The 15,088-nt window shown below is 42.7% G+C and overlaps 1 protein-coding gene across 1 annotated transcript in view; it reads left to right on the forward strand.

The window, feature by feature from the left end:
• Window positions 1–15,088, forward strand: part of LOC137323053 (protein diaphanous homolog 3-like) — a 796,634-nt gene that overhangs the window by 199,523 nt on the left and 582,023 nt on the right. The gene's annotated exons all lie outside the window — the stretch shown is intronic.

The raw sequence follows: 15,088 nt of genomic DNA on the forward strand, positions 1-15,088 counted from the left end.
GTGTCGGTGTGCGTCCCGGGGAACAGTCCGTAGAACACAGCGTCCTGTGTTACAGAACTGTTTGGGATGAACCGGGACAGATACCACCGCATCTCTCCACACCCTCTGTGTAAAGCGGCAGCCCGTCAGGAGGTAGAAGACGGTCTCCTCCCAGCCACAGCCTCGAGGGCAGCTCGCGGTGACGCTGAGGTTCCGTGCATGTTGGAAGGACCACATTGCGAGATCCTTCCTCACCACTATCCAGGCGATTTCCTGGTGCCTGTTGGTCAGTTCCGGCGACGAGACGTTCTGCCAAATGGCCTCGACCGTCTGGTCGAGGAAGGGACTGATTGAGTCCACCTTCTCAGTTCCTTGCAGGACTCTGAGAAAGTTTAGTTTCGACCACTGTCTGACGGCCTTTTGGTCGAAGGGGTTCCTCCTCAGGAACTTCTCCACCTGGGGCAGGTGGACGGTGGGGGGGATGGTGTGGGAGGGAAATGGTCCAGATGGACGGACGTCTGCTCGGCCAGTGTGGCCAAATCCAGCCTTCTCAGTGTCGGACAGGTAGAAACCCGGCACGTAGTGACACTTGGTGTTTGTGTACTGGGACTGTACACATATCCTGATGCAGCCACACACAAAGATGGCCATCAGGATCAGAGTGGTGCTGGGGATGCTCTCTTTCCCCCCCTTCCCCCCCCCCCAACCCCAGCCTGCGGTCTTGTACATTGTAGTCCTGCGGATGCATTCTACCTTGGATCTCCAGACAAAGTGGTGGAGTGGTGGATAGCTTGGGTGACTGTGACGGTGGAGTTGTGGGGAATGGGCCAGACCCTGGCCACATAGAGCAACATCGCAAGTACCACATTATCACCAAGTTCCTGCCGGTTACGGAGAGGGATCGCCCCACCCACATACCAAGCTTTTGTTTGGCCTTGGCGATTCACCCCTCCCAGTTCTTTGTGCAGGCCAGGGGCCCTCCGAACCAGATCCCCAGCACCTTCAGGTAGTTGCACCTGACGGTGAAGGGGACAAAGGATCGGGCTCCCACCGCCAAAGAACATGGTCTCGCTTTTATTTCGGTTTACTCTGGCCCCTGATGCCAGTTCGAAAGGGTCACAGATGCCCATCAGTGTGTGGACCGACTGCTGGTCGGAGCAGAAAACAGTGACATCGTCCATGTACAGGGAGGCTTTAACCTGAGAGCCTCAGCTGCCTGGGATCGTCACCCCCCTGATACTCACATCCTTCCTGATGAACGTGGCAAACGGCTTGATACAACATACGAACAATACCACGTGGAGAGGACAGCCCTGCCTGACTCCAGATCTGATTGGAAAGCTCTCCAACTCCCACCCGTTGATTAGGACTGTGCTACGATGTCCGCATAGAGCAATCGGATCCAATCGCGGATTCCCTCCCCAAAACTCATTTTGCAGAGCACGTCCATCATGTACGTATGAGATGTTCTGTCAAAGGCCTTCTCCTGGTCTCGGCTGATGAGGCAGGTGTTCACCCCACTGTTCTGCATGTGGTTTCCAGAGCAGACTTGAGCCTGTTGGCGATGGCCTTTCGGCAGTAAACCTAATAGATGTACTGAACCTGTAGCCTTACACTTCATTGTTAATTTTATTCGAAATTTCTTCTTCCTATGAGTAAAACTAACATTAACCACATGCTGGTCCACCATAAATATTCATTAGCTAAGCTAAAGCAGACCAAGATAATTTATGTGCAGATTTGATGTCCACCATAAATTGTTCACATTAGAAGACTGACATTGTGTAGAATACTGTCATTTTGTTGAGTGTTCAAATGACTATCTGTGTAGTCAGAAACAGGTAAACTTGCTTTTACATAACTTGTAATTTTGACTGCTATTCACTCATGCAACAGAACCAACATTGTAATGTTGGATTGTAAAATTAAGCGGAATGACTCCTCGGATTAATTTGTTCTTGTGATCATTTAATTTGCTTATTTTTAACTTACTCAACCTAGATTTATGCAGCCTTCAGATCATGGCAGTGTAGCCAAGGACTGCATATGGTTTTCGGAGATACTGGGCTAATAGAAAGTCTGGTTATACACTGGTTTTGAGAGAGAATGAATACACACATACACCTTGTTGAATGCAACCAGTTTATTGCAACATCGGCTGTGGCTGCTGCAGTCCTCGCCGTGATAAATGGCTAATCTTTGAGTGCTTATCTTTGCATTACTGTGTACTTATCCACTTGAGCTTGCCTATGATGGTGTCTGAGTAGTTTGTCTTTTTGTCTTTTAACTTCAAAGCTGGTGTCTCTGATCTTCAATTAGATTCAGCTGATTCATTTATATTGCAGATAGTTCTCATTGGTGTAAGTAACAGCAGGGTTTTCCCAAGATATGAAGAACTGGTTTGTTCCATTGCAAAGACATTGGCTCCTATGTTTACGGGAAGGGAGTGTGTAGCATATTTGCGGGGGGAAACGCACAAATCTCGGGCACGCAGAGGTCCTGCCGAATTTAACGGCAGGACCTCATTATAATTTTTTAATGCCGTTTCCTGCCTGGCAGCTGGCTGGATTGAAGGCTGGGCGGGAAAGCCTGCAGTGGAAGGCTGCGGCTCGGGACCTCTGGGGTTGGTTCCCGGCAATCAGCAGAGAATGTGGGGCAGGGGGGTAGTCGGACAATCGAGAGGGAGGGATCGTGGATTGAATGGGGGGTCGGCAAAGATCGTGGGGCATAATAGGGTTGGAGGGGTGGGGTCAGACCGGCAATCGGAAGGGAGGGATTGGGTGGGGTGGGGGGGTGGCGGTCGGCAAAGATCGCAGGGCAGAAGGCTCAGGATCGCAGGTTTGGGGGTGGCGGGGGATACCGTCGGCCGAACGCAGCAGTGAGGTGAGTCTGCGATCGGCAGAAGGTTTGCTTGGGGGGCCGGGGTACGCAATCCTGCTCCTCCTGGCTCACGAGCAGTGCTTTGAAAAGCTGCTTGATCCGGCAGCCCCTGTCTCCATTTTGCTGCCTGATTTCCAGAGCGCTGGGAAATCTGGCCAGTCAGTGTTACATTTAAATCAGGATCCCAGTTGCATTGTGGGAGTCTGATTTAAATATTACAATGAAATGTCCCGCCTCTTGAGAGCGGGATACAGACATGGCATGCAACCTGCTGCCGTAAAAATGGCAACAGGCATGTATCCCATGCACTGGGGTCACGTTTCACGATTTTAAATTTTTAACCATTCTCCCACCCGTTGTTCGGTGGCCTCCTCTGCTGGAAACAGTCCCTATCTCTGGTATCATCTCAGTGAATCTACACTGCATGCTTTCTTTGGCTTTAATGTCCTTTTTTAATAATAAAATGCAGAATTATTTGCAAACCGGCTTGTTTGGCAAATCTTGAAATTTGGACATCTGCGTGGACTTTCGATAACTTTCACTTCTTCTCCTTTTCTGTAAATACCGATGTGAAGTAATATTTGTCAACTCTGCTATTTCTTAGTCCCTGGATTTTAACTTTCTATTATCAGTAGAATCGTAGTTTGTTTCATGCTCTGTGTTGCATATATATTTGACATTTTTCTTGTTAATTATGATGTCCTTGGCAACACTGCATTCAGTATTTCCCTTAAGATCAAGATTCCCGTTGGTGGATATCTTAGATATTTCTGTTGCTCCTTTGTCATTCCTTGTCCCTGCCCTTGTTACGTGCACATTGATAGGGAATTTATTCATGTGCAGTGGTTTCAGATTCATACTTGGATATCCTTTCAGGCAGAGACCAGGTTACTGTTGGAAAGAAGTTACCAGAATTTACATTTGTGTGGTATTTTGTATTGAATTCTGGATTTAGCTTGCTCTGGGTCAACATGAACGCATTTCAGATTTCAATAAAGATCAGACTCCCTTCAGATATCAACAGGGATACACTGCATAATTGCAGAAGGAGCCATTTAACATCGGCCTACCTTTTATGCATCAAGGACTATATGGACACAATGACTTATATTTAAAAAATACATTTAATAACTATTAGCAAGATAATGTAACCATCAATGTAATTGTTACAACCATCCAACCACAGCATACTACTAGCTGGTTTCATTTCCACATAACAGTATTAGATTCATTCATGAAAGTACAACAGAACTTAATCCAGTGGCAGTTTAGTTTCAAAGCATTCAGTTGTCTTCCATGGAAATGTTTACATCTTAGTTTGATGTCTTCAACAATTTACCCTCAATATATTCTCTCCTGCCTTTTTGGTAGACTTCTGTTGTTACTGAATTTCTTATACTTTGAGAACGTGGACTCCTGTTGGATGCAGGAGAGGTGCGCTTTACAGATTCTTTCAGCTTTTTCTATGGTGCCAGTTTATATCTGGGGTGCCCTCCTACCTAACACAATTTCCCTCACCACCACCACCATTGTTTGGGGAAAGTAACATAAATGCCAATCGAGAAAACTTCCAAAAGCTGACATAGCTTCAAGAAAACTGACTGCTCAAAAATGTAGTTTTTCACGAATGGCCCTGAACGTATGCCTACGACCAGGGTCACTGCTTTACAGTGACTAAGCTAATTTTAATTTTAATTGTAATTACATGAGATTCCATAATTTTTACCAGTGCTTCGGGGATTAATTTTGCATTTTTGTCCATTCTTGAAAAATGACCGCGACTATGACAAGTAGTTAGTGTGAGCGCGCACTGGGGCATAAGCTTGGTATAACTTCATTGTCAGGTATGCTGACTATCCAGTCACTTGCATCACACCGAAAGTAAAGTCCCGAAAAGTGCTTTTGTACATTGGCGGATGTGGAAAATCATGAAGGGTAAAGTGAGCACTGAAGGTGCTCCCGAACTGTGCAGGAAAGTGTGATATTTGACGCTTTTTGTTAATTTTCCAGCATTTTAAGTTTACTGTGATTCTGCATTTGAAGCCAATATTATTCATCTTGGAATGTTTGGAGATATTCTGAATATTAAAATTATGTGGTCGTTACAAGTTACTATTTTTGTCTCATCAGAAAGTAATACACACAACACAGCAGGCCTACATTTCTGCATGCACCATAGTTCAATTGATGTAATAATGGATTTTAGGAACAGGAGTAGGCCATTCAGCCCCTCAAGCCTGTTCCGCCATTCAGATAGAACATGGCTGATCTGGATCTTAACTCCATCGACCTGCCTTGGTTCTGTAACCCTTGATATCTTTGCCCAACAAAAATCTATCAATCTCAGTTTTGAAGTTTTCAATTGACCTAGCCTCAGTAACTTTTTGGGGGAAGAGAGTTCCAGATTTCCATTATCCTTTGTATGAATAAGTGCTCCCTGAATGGCCAAGCTCTAATTTTAAGGTTATGCCCCCTTGTTCTGGACTCCCCCACCAGAGGAAATAGTTTCTCTTTATCTGCCCTATAAACTCCTTTAATCATCTTAAACTTCTCAATTAGATCACCCCGTAATCTCCTATACTCAAGAGAATACAAGCCTCGTTGATGTAACCTGTCCTCATAATTGAACCCTTTTGGTCCTGGTAACATACTGGTGAATCTGTGCTGCTCCCTCTCCAAGGCCAATATATCCTTCCTGTGGTGTGGTGGCCAGAACTGAATGCAGTACTCCAAATGGGGTCTAACCAGAGCTTTATATATCTGTCACATAACTTCCACCCCTTTGTTTTCCAGCTTGGGATAAAGGCCAACATTCCATTTGCCTTTTAAATTATTTTTTGTACTGTCCACTAGCTTTTAGTGATTTCTGTATTTCGACCCCTAAATCTCTCTGCTCATTCATAGTTCTTAGCTTCTCACCATTTAGAAAATACTCTGATCTATCTTTCTTAGCTCCAAAGTGGATGCCCTCACACTTCCCCACATTGAACTCAATCTGCCACAGTTTTGCTCACTCACTTAATCGATCAATGTCCCGTTAAAACTTTCTTCTCCCATCTGCACTGTTTACTGTGCCACCGAACTTGGTGAGGTCAGCAAACTTAAATGACAGAATAGAGAGCTATGTATCCAAGTTATTGATTCATGTAGAGAAAAGCTGAGGACCCAATACAGATCTCTGAGGGACATTACTAGTCACATCCTAACAATTTGAGTACATACCCACTATCCCTACTCTGTCTCCTATCTCCTAACTAATTCCCATCCCATGTCATTAGGCTTGGTTTATAATGTAAAATATTGAAATAGGTTTCTTAATATGCAATGTTTTGAACACAACAGTCATGTCAAGAACATACCAATTTAAATTTTCTCCAGCAAGTTTTGCCATGTGCTCATGTTCGAACTGGAATACACATCCTGGATAAAATCTATGATTTGGCCATGTATCCCCATAGTTTACAGCTTTTTTATTATTAGGTATTGAGTCGAAAGTTATATGAAAATCGATGAAAGGAATGTTAGTGGGTCTTTTCTGAGCCTCAGTGCTCTGAATTCTCTTGTAAACCCACAACCTCTTCCTTTTTCTGATTGCTCCATGGGCCTCAAGTGTTCGATATGCATGCTGCTAAAGAACAATCTTAAGCGAGATTCCTCCGCAATTTTCTAATTACTAGGATCTCCCTTCTTGCGGATCAAAATCATAACTGAGCTCTGGAACGCTGAGCATCTGCATGCCTTAAACCAAATCCTAATGACCAGTCTCTGAAGAGGTGGCTCCAATGTAAGTTGGTGGTTTTTGGTAGTGTTCTTCAAGATAATTGCCATTTGCCTCCCCTCATGATGATGGTTGTCATGTGTCGTAATAATCAATTTACTTGGACTTGCTCTGAATCTTTATACTTCTGAAGTATATTTCAGTCACACAAAGGATCTGCAGCTCGAAGCTCTCTTTAGCTTCTTATTAGCATGATTACAACTTAGACTTAGCAAACATTAGGAAGGACTAATTGTCATCAAACCGTAGTAATTTGAGCTTGGATTCCCAGAGTAAGTGTTTTAGCTGAAATATATTGTTCAAACATTCTGAAAATAGTGGGAAGTTTGTACTAAATTCAGTGTTTATTAAGCCAGCAACTGAATTGAAATTAGACATCTTGTAAAATGCATATCCAAACATTAGCATTGCCTAGAAGAAATTCATCCCGAAGTCTCATCAACTGATGCAACTCCATTTATAATCTGACTTCATTTTACGAATCAGCACGTCTTCAATTATTTATAGCCTCTCATTTGTAGATTGATTAGTGAGTAAAGCACACAAATTTTGGTTTGCTTTTCTGCTGCTGGGTGCTGAAGTCAGAAGACGGTGTGGAAGCCATATGATTGGGAAGTTTCAATCCCATGCTGATATTTGCCAGCAAAAGGTGGGAAGTGGACACAAGCCTAGAAACCCTGTCACTGGAATCCATTGATGGCATGTATGAGGGCCACAATCGTCTTGTGACATGCCAAAATGGTGATGGTGTCTAGCAAGTTTCAGCAAAATTTGGTTGTACAGGCTGATGTATGATTGGAAAGAAAGAAGAAACTTCCATTTATAAAGTGCCTTTCACACCTGCAGGATGCCCCAAAATGCTTTACAGCCAATGAAGTGCTTTTGAAGTGACTGTTCCAACGTCGGGAAATGTGGCAGCCAATTTGCAAGATCCCATAAATAGCCATGAAATCTGTTTTTATTTAGGTCTTATTGGTTGAGGGATAAATATTGGCAGAACACCTGAAGAACTCCGCTGTTCTTCGAAAATAAAAGTTCAATTTATCTATCTGCTTGGTACAGCATATTGTTTAGAATTGGATGCTGTGTTGTTGGGGAATGAGAATTAAAGATCTATATGAGGAGAGAGATTTCAAATTTTGAGCAATTGAGAAGAGATTGTAAACTTTTTATAGCCGTGCATACTGTTGGTTTGGTGTTTGGCTCACAAGGCCCTGCATCCTAACCCCTCTGACATTATCCTAGAAATATTGGGGATAATTTTCACCTCCACTACATCGCCTGCCCATTGTAGAATCCACCCGATTTTCATTTCCAGTATGATTGTATCAATAAATATAAGTGGTAGATTCAGAAGTGTTGATCAAACCAACCTAAGGCTTGGGAATTCATGTGTCCAAATGGGGTGTTTGGAAATGCAATATGCAAGCCTTATGGGAGAGCAAAGTGGGACATCTTAAACAGGCTAGCTTGATGTAAATTGTGCTAGATCATTGAGAGACGAACTATGCTGCAGAAGCCCTCTGGTGCTTGGATTCGTCTGGGGCCATAAAACCGAAGACCAAACTTGGTCAATTTCCAAGCAGCTAATAGTTTCACCAATCTATGACCTGTATATATAAGTAAACATTCTGCAGTTTCAAAAGTGTCTGGTATTTCAATCACTAAACTAAAGCCACATCTCTCAAGGGAATATAAAGCATTGTCATTTTAGAGTATGTAAATGTCACTTTAAGGTTTTGTCCTGAATTGGAAACTGACATTCAAAACTTGTTTCAGCTGAAGGAAATGGAGAATTACTGACCTGTGTAATTGATCCTTCATACTGACAGATCTTTGAAGACCGTGTACTTGTCTGGGTCTGCTGTTTCACCCTAAAGTAATGTAGAAATTTTACAACTATCTTTTCTACATTCACAGCCACCAGAGAGACGGTGCACTTGTCGCATTGCATACATGTGCATAGAATACTGCTTTTATTAGAGGTGCACTAATGTGCTAAGGCAATATGCAGAATTGTTTACATCAATTGAAGATTGGCATTCTAGTCAGTACTTCATACTTTTCAAGTGATAAAATGTATTAAAAATTGTGAAAAAGTTTACAGAAGGGTCTTTGAACGGTTTCTTTTACTATGTCTGACTTTTATGCTGTGTTGTGCCTTTTGATTCAGCTACAAGCTGAAGCAATGTCCATACTTTCATGGAATTCTATTATTGAATTTTACAAGAGATAGCCTGTGGTTCAGCAATTTTTGTGGTAGTTTTCCCTTGTTGAAGTGGTTAGTGAACATAGCTATTCCCCATGACTGGAAGTGTGGAACAAACTTATGAACTCCTGCTTCGTGCAGGAGTTTAAGCCAGTGGTGTTCTGTTTTCACACTGGGCTGCTGTGGTTATTGACCAGTAATTTTTTGCCTTAGTCATTAACAAAACAGATGCTGTAAAGTGCTGTTGTGTGTGTCGAAATGTTGGTAGTTGTTTTTAGTGGTCTTCAGCATCGTGGAGCAAGATGAGACTTATCTATGTTAATGAGCATGGCAGCACGTGTCCGACTTTAGAAATACCCTTTAGCAGAAAATCCTTCACTTAAGAATTGTTCGAGTAATCTGATGAAAAATAATGGTAGTTTATTTTCATGGCACGGGATCTTAAGTTTAAAAAGCTGCAGGAAACAGCATTGCAATGCCATTGAAGATCAACTAGGACTATTAAAGATTCCTCAACGTTATTTTGCCACAAGCAACCTACACTTAAACATTGATTATATAATGAAAGTTGGGTCACAACATACCATGCAGTACCTGTTAAGTTGGTAGGTGGTGTTGTGAAATGGGGATCTTGAGGTTAAAGTTTCCTGCCTTGACTCCCCATTCCCCCATGGTCCCTTCTCCCATGCTCCCTTCTCCCCTCCCTCTGCCCCCCCCCTCTTCCATGTTTCCCTCTCCCAATTCCATTCACCCTTTCCTATCCCCTCTTCACCTTTCCTTCTCCCCATCTCTTCTCTTCCACTCCACCATTTCTTTTCTTCCCTCCACCTTCTTTCGCCATCTCCCACCTGTGTCCAATTATCCTCTGCCCTCTAACCCCCCCATGACCTGAATATCGCATGTAGTCTTTACTCCCATGTGTAATGTCGCAGAAGATCAACTAGTATTATGAAAATCGGTATGCTTTGTCTTTTATCAACATTCCATATGAAGTTTCCAATGTTAATTGTGTCCACATCACTGTTATTTGTAGTTGCCAGTAGGTGGTGCTCTAATAGGGTTTTCCACTTTGGAGCACTCAGCCCTTTGTCTTGCTTTTCAGTCACCTGACGAAGGAGAAAGCCTCCGAAAGCTTGTGATTTTCAAATAAAGCTGTTGGACTATAACCTGGTGTTGTAAGATTCCTTACATTTCCTTTTCAGTGACAAATGTTGGTGATTGCAATTCACTATCAAAAAGTCTGGTTTAAGTGTGCCTGCAGGTCCATGCTCTGGCCATCAGGTGGCTCTGAAACAATGAACCTCTCTGAAACTCTTTTTTGGTGGACATCTTGGACAAGGTGAATATTAGGTAAGTGCAGACTTTGTACCGGCCTCCGCACATCCTACACCCGATCAGTTGTATGACACTTATAAGGAATTTCTCCCTTTTAAAAATCACAATACTACTTTCAGGTTAGTGCATTTTGGGTCACAAAAATATTACTGCTGAGGCATTGCTCAACCCCTGTCCTGGTGCTGACATAGCTTCCTATCCTCGCTCCTTCTCTACGGAGGTAGTAACCTTACCCTGCCCATACCCTGTTTGTCCCCCTTTTCCTCTCACCCTTTCAGCTCCCCCATCCTTCTAAGTTTTCTCCCCTCCCACTTCCTTCCCTTTTCTCTTCACCTTCACTACTCCCTTTTTTTCCCTCCCTTTTCTCCCCACTCCTTTTCCTCTTCGCTGCCTAGGTCCGGGCTTCCTCCCCGTCCCTAAACGTTCCCTGACCTGTAGACAGCACTTGGTGTTGACTCCCCGTATACAACACCATAGGCGATATACAAGGACAGATTGAAAAAATGAGCTTGTTTACCATTGCTGTAACATTCAAGGTGCAAATGTGAATGTCAATTGTAAGTATTCTAGAATGCTATCTTCCTGATGCCCTAAATGCTATGGCCCTGAAATTCCTGTGCCTGGGAGGTGCTACAGAGGCGTATGCCAGATGGGCATTGGATTTTGGAGCAGGATGTGGTTTTGCTTTTTCCAACGATCAGAAATTCTAATGGCGGGAGGGGAGGTGGGGTGATGGGTTTGCTTGGGGAATGGGGGAGATGGGGAAAGAGCGGGAAAGTGGAGTTGAGGTAAAAATTAGATCAGCCAAGATCTCATTAAATGGCGGAGCAGGCTTGAGGGGCCGAATGGCCTACTCCTGCTCCTATCTCTTATGGTCTTATGCTTCTTGTGTACTGTTTACCCCCAGCTCCTTGTCCTGACATCAGAAGAGGTAGGACTGGTGGGATAATGCCACCTGCCAGAAATCCCACAAGATCAGCCTCCTTTGCCCTGAATGCAGAGTACACCTTCATGATACCAGCCTGTGTTCCACTGACTGAAGTGGGGCTTACAATGCAGGTCTCTGCATAACAATGTTCATCTTTGGAAGGAAATATTTCCCACGAAGTGGTTGCACTAAAATATAATTTTTTTAAAAATCCTGCAATCTTTGGCCACGATGGCTTGAGTCTTTAATGGAATGACAAAGTGCCCCCCCATGGGGAGGATGACCAAGGAGCATCATGCAATTCAGCCCAAACCTGGAATTTTGGACAGGTTTGGGACTGGGACAGATGGTTGGATCGAAGTTCTATGCCTGCCATGCTTCCGATGGTGAAGCAGGCATCTAAGAATTTCAGGCCCTATATATTACATTACATAGAATTAGATAGAAATTACAGCACAGGAACAGGTCATTTAGCCCAACTGGTCTATGCTCGTGTTTATGCTCCACATGAGCCTCCTCCCACCCTACTTCATCTAACCCTATTAGCATATACTTTTATTCCTTTCTCCCTCATGTACTCATCTAGCTATCCCTTAAATGCATCTATGCTATTCGCTAGTTCCACATTCTAAACTCTCTGGGTAAAGAAGTTTCTCCTGAATTCTTTATTGGATTTATTAGTGACTATCTTAAATTTATGGCCTCTGGTTTTGGTCTCCCCCACAAGTGGAAACATCTTCTCTATGTCTACCCTATCAAACCCTTTCATAATTTTTAAGACCTCTGTCAGGTCACCCCTCTTCTTCACAGCCTTTTCTTTTGAGAAAAGAGCTCATCCTGTTCAGTCTTTCCTAATAGTTATAACCTCAGTTCTGGTATCATCCTTGTAAATTTTTTTTGCACCTTCTCCAGTGCCTCTATATCCTTTTTGTAATATGGAGTCCAGAACTGTACACAGTACTTACCCTAAGTGAGTCCTAAACAAGGTTCTAAATAATTTGTACACAACTTCTCTGCTTTTCATTTCTATTCCTCTAGAAATGAACCCCAGTGTTTGCTTTGCATTTATAAACCTGTGTTGCTACTTTTAATGATTTGTGAATCTGTACCCCTCGATCCCTTTGCTTCTCGACCCCATTTAAACTCTTATTTTCCAAGGAATATGTGGCTTCCTTATTCCTTCTACCAAAATGCACCACCTCACATCTATCTATGTTGAAATTCATTTGCTATTTACATGCCCATTGTGCAAGTTTATTAACATCGTCTTGTATTTTGTTGCCGTTTTCCTCAGTATTAACGATACCCCCCGATTTGGTGTCATCTGCAAATGTTGAAATTTTACTTCCGATTCCTGAGTCCAAACCGCTTATGTAAATAGTGAGCAACAGTAGTCCGAGCAGTGGAACACCATTTCCCACCTTCCGCCAGTCTGAGTAACTACCATTAACCCCTACTCTCTGTTTTCTGTTTTGTAGCCAGTTTGTTATCCATTCTGCATCCTGTCCCCTGACTCCACGTGTTTTGACCTTCGTCATGAATCTACGATGTGGTACCTTATCAAAGGCCTTTTGAAAATCCAAATATATTACATCTACTACATTACCCTTGTCTACTCTTTCCGTTAATTTTTCAAAGAATTCAATAAGGTTGGTCAAGCCTGAATTCCGTGCTGACTATTCTTTATTCTTTATTATTTTTGGTTTCTAGATGATTTTCTATTCCATCTTTGAGTAAAGATTCCATTATCTTTCCTACCACTGACGTTAAGTTAACTGGTCCATAGTTCCCAGGACTTGTTCTATCTCCCTTTCTAAATATAGGAATAACATATACTGTCCGCACTGCTTATAGTAGGCGCGTTCATGCTAACGCACTTTGCCTGCTTTACGCTTTGGATGATTTATATGAATTCAGTTATATTCCATGTTTTTGTTTGCCCCAAACTATTAAATGTAACAAGACATACTTGCAAATTCACTGTTTAATATTGCAAGTCAAGCTTGAGTGCTTCAATAAATACCTTTTTACTTAAAAGGGATTAAGTACACAAGATAATTGTATCTTATTGAGGTGCGAACCACTCACTGACCATGCTTGTTACTGCAGTCAATGCTATGGAGAGTAAACTGTAACCTGACACCAGTTATAGGTGATGAAGTGCAAAAGGTAATTGCGCCGTAACAAGGTGTGAACTACTCAGTGAATACCTGTTTCCGCCTGAAATACCAGGCACGCTTAACATGATGTAAATGGCAACTTTGCAATTGACAATAATAGTTATGAAAAATGGTTTCCACTGTTTGCCTGATTTAAATGGTGGGGCTGTATTTCAATATACAGGAGGAGCTTGAAAAACATGTGTGTGATAATGCTTCTCAGGTCACCATGCACCACTCCTTGCTTAATGATGTACATGAGTAAAAGATGGTGTTACCTTGGTCATTATTCCAGATATTTCTCACTGGTTCAGCATCTGAGGCACTCCCATAGACGAGGTCTCACTCCCTTTGTCTTGGAGCATGCCTCCACCATACCAAGGTAATTTGTAGTTAGTCTAGGGGTCAATTAGGGAACCCTCTTCACTGCAATTTGGCTTAGGCTGGATGTGTAATGTCTTGAGAATAAACACTTCAGTGGACCATGGCTTAGGCTGAAAACTGTCAAACAGATTTATAAAATATTAAATGGATAAGTGAACAGGAATGATTACAAATTGTAGAATTACAGTTGATACAGGGTTAACTATCTTGGCCTTTCCATCAGACACATGGCCCAAAATTCAGGTCCAGAGCTGTGACGAAATCTGGGGCCCCGATATTTATGGGGTGGTTGGGGGTTCTGTGAAAACTGGGGTAAGCTTCTAGCTGTCTCACTAGCGTGTAGTGCATACCCATTAAATTTTTTAATGTATTTTCTTCTTTCTTTTTCTTTCCATTTCTGCCTTTTCATCTCTTTTTCTGGTATTCCCCGGTTTTTTGTCATTTATCTCCTCTTTTCCACTATTTATTCTTTCTTCTTGCTTTGATTTTTGCGGAGGCATGGGAAATATTGAGACCCAAGACTGATCTACATTGGCTCCCGGTCCAGCAACGCCTCAATTTTAAAATGCTCATCCTTGTTTTAAAATCGTTCCATGGCCTTGCCCCTCCCTATCACTGTACCTTCCATCAGCTCTACAACCCTCCGAGATCTCTGCGCTCCTCCAATTCTGACCCCTTGTTCATCCCCGATTTTCGTCACTCCACCTTTGGAGGCCATGCCTATAGCTGCCTAGGCCCTAAGCTCTGGAATTCCCTCCCTAAATCTCTACGTCTCTCTACCTCTCTTTTCTTTTAAGAGGTTCCTTAAAACCTACCTGTTTGACCGAGCTTTTGATCACCTGTCCTAATATTTCATTATGTTGCTCGGTGTCAAATTTTGTTTGATAATGCTCCTGTGAAGAGCCTTGGGATGATTTAGTGCGTTAAAGGCGCTATATAAATGTAAGTTATCATCATTTAATCACTCCTGCTCTCCAGCCTATCACAGACCTTTCCCTTTGTTCTTTCCTCCCCTCCTCCCCGGCTCTGTACTTGCTTATAAACTGTTAAATCTCTAGCTTCCAGTTCTGATGAAAGGTCATCGACCTGAAACGTTAACTCTGTTTCTCTCTGCACAGATGCTGCCTCACCTGCTCGAGTGTTTCCAGCATTTTCTGTTTTAATTTCAGATTTTTAGCATCTGCAATATTATGCTTTTGTCCTCATATCTCCTTATGTGGCTTGATGTCAAATTTTGTTTGATAACGCACCTGTGAAGCACCTTGGGATGTTTTACTACGTTAATAGCGCTATATAAATGCAAGTTGTTGTTATATGGACTTCCAAAAGGCATTTGATAAGGTTCCGCACAAGAGATTATGAGCAAAAATGAGAATTGGAGCCAACCTTATGATATGGGTTTGTAATTGGTCGGACGTGATGAGAGTCGGGATATC

The sequence above is a fragment of the Heptranchias perlo genome, chromosome 6 (assembly GCF_035084215.1).
Source record: "Heptranchias perlo isolate sHepPer1 chromosome 6, sHepPer1.hap1, whole genome shotgun sequence".
NCBI lineage: Eukaryota > Metazoa > Chordata > Chondrichthyes > Hexanchiformes > Hexanchidae > Heptranchias > Heptranchias perlo.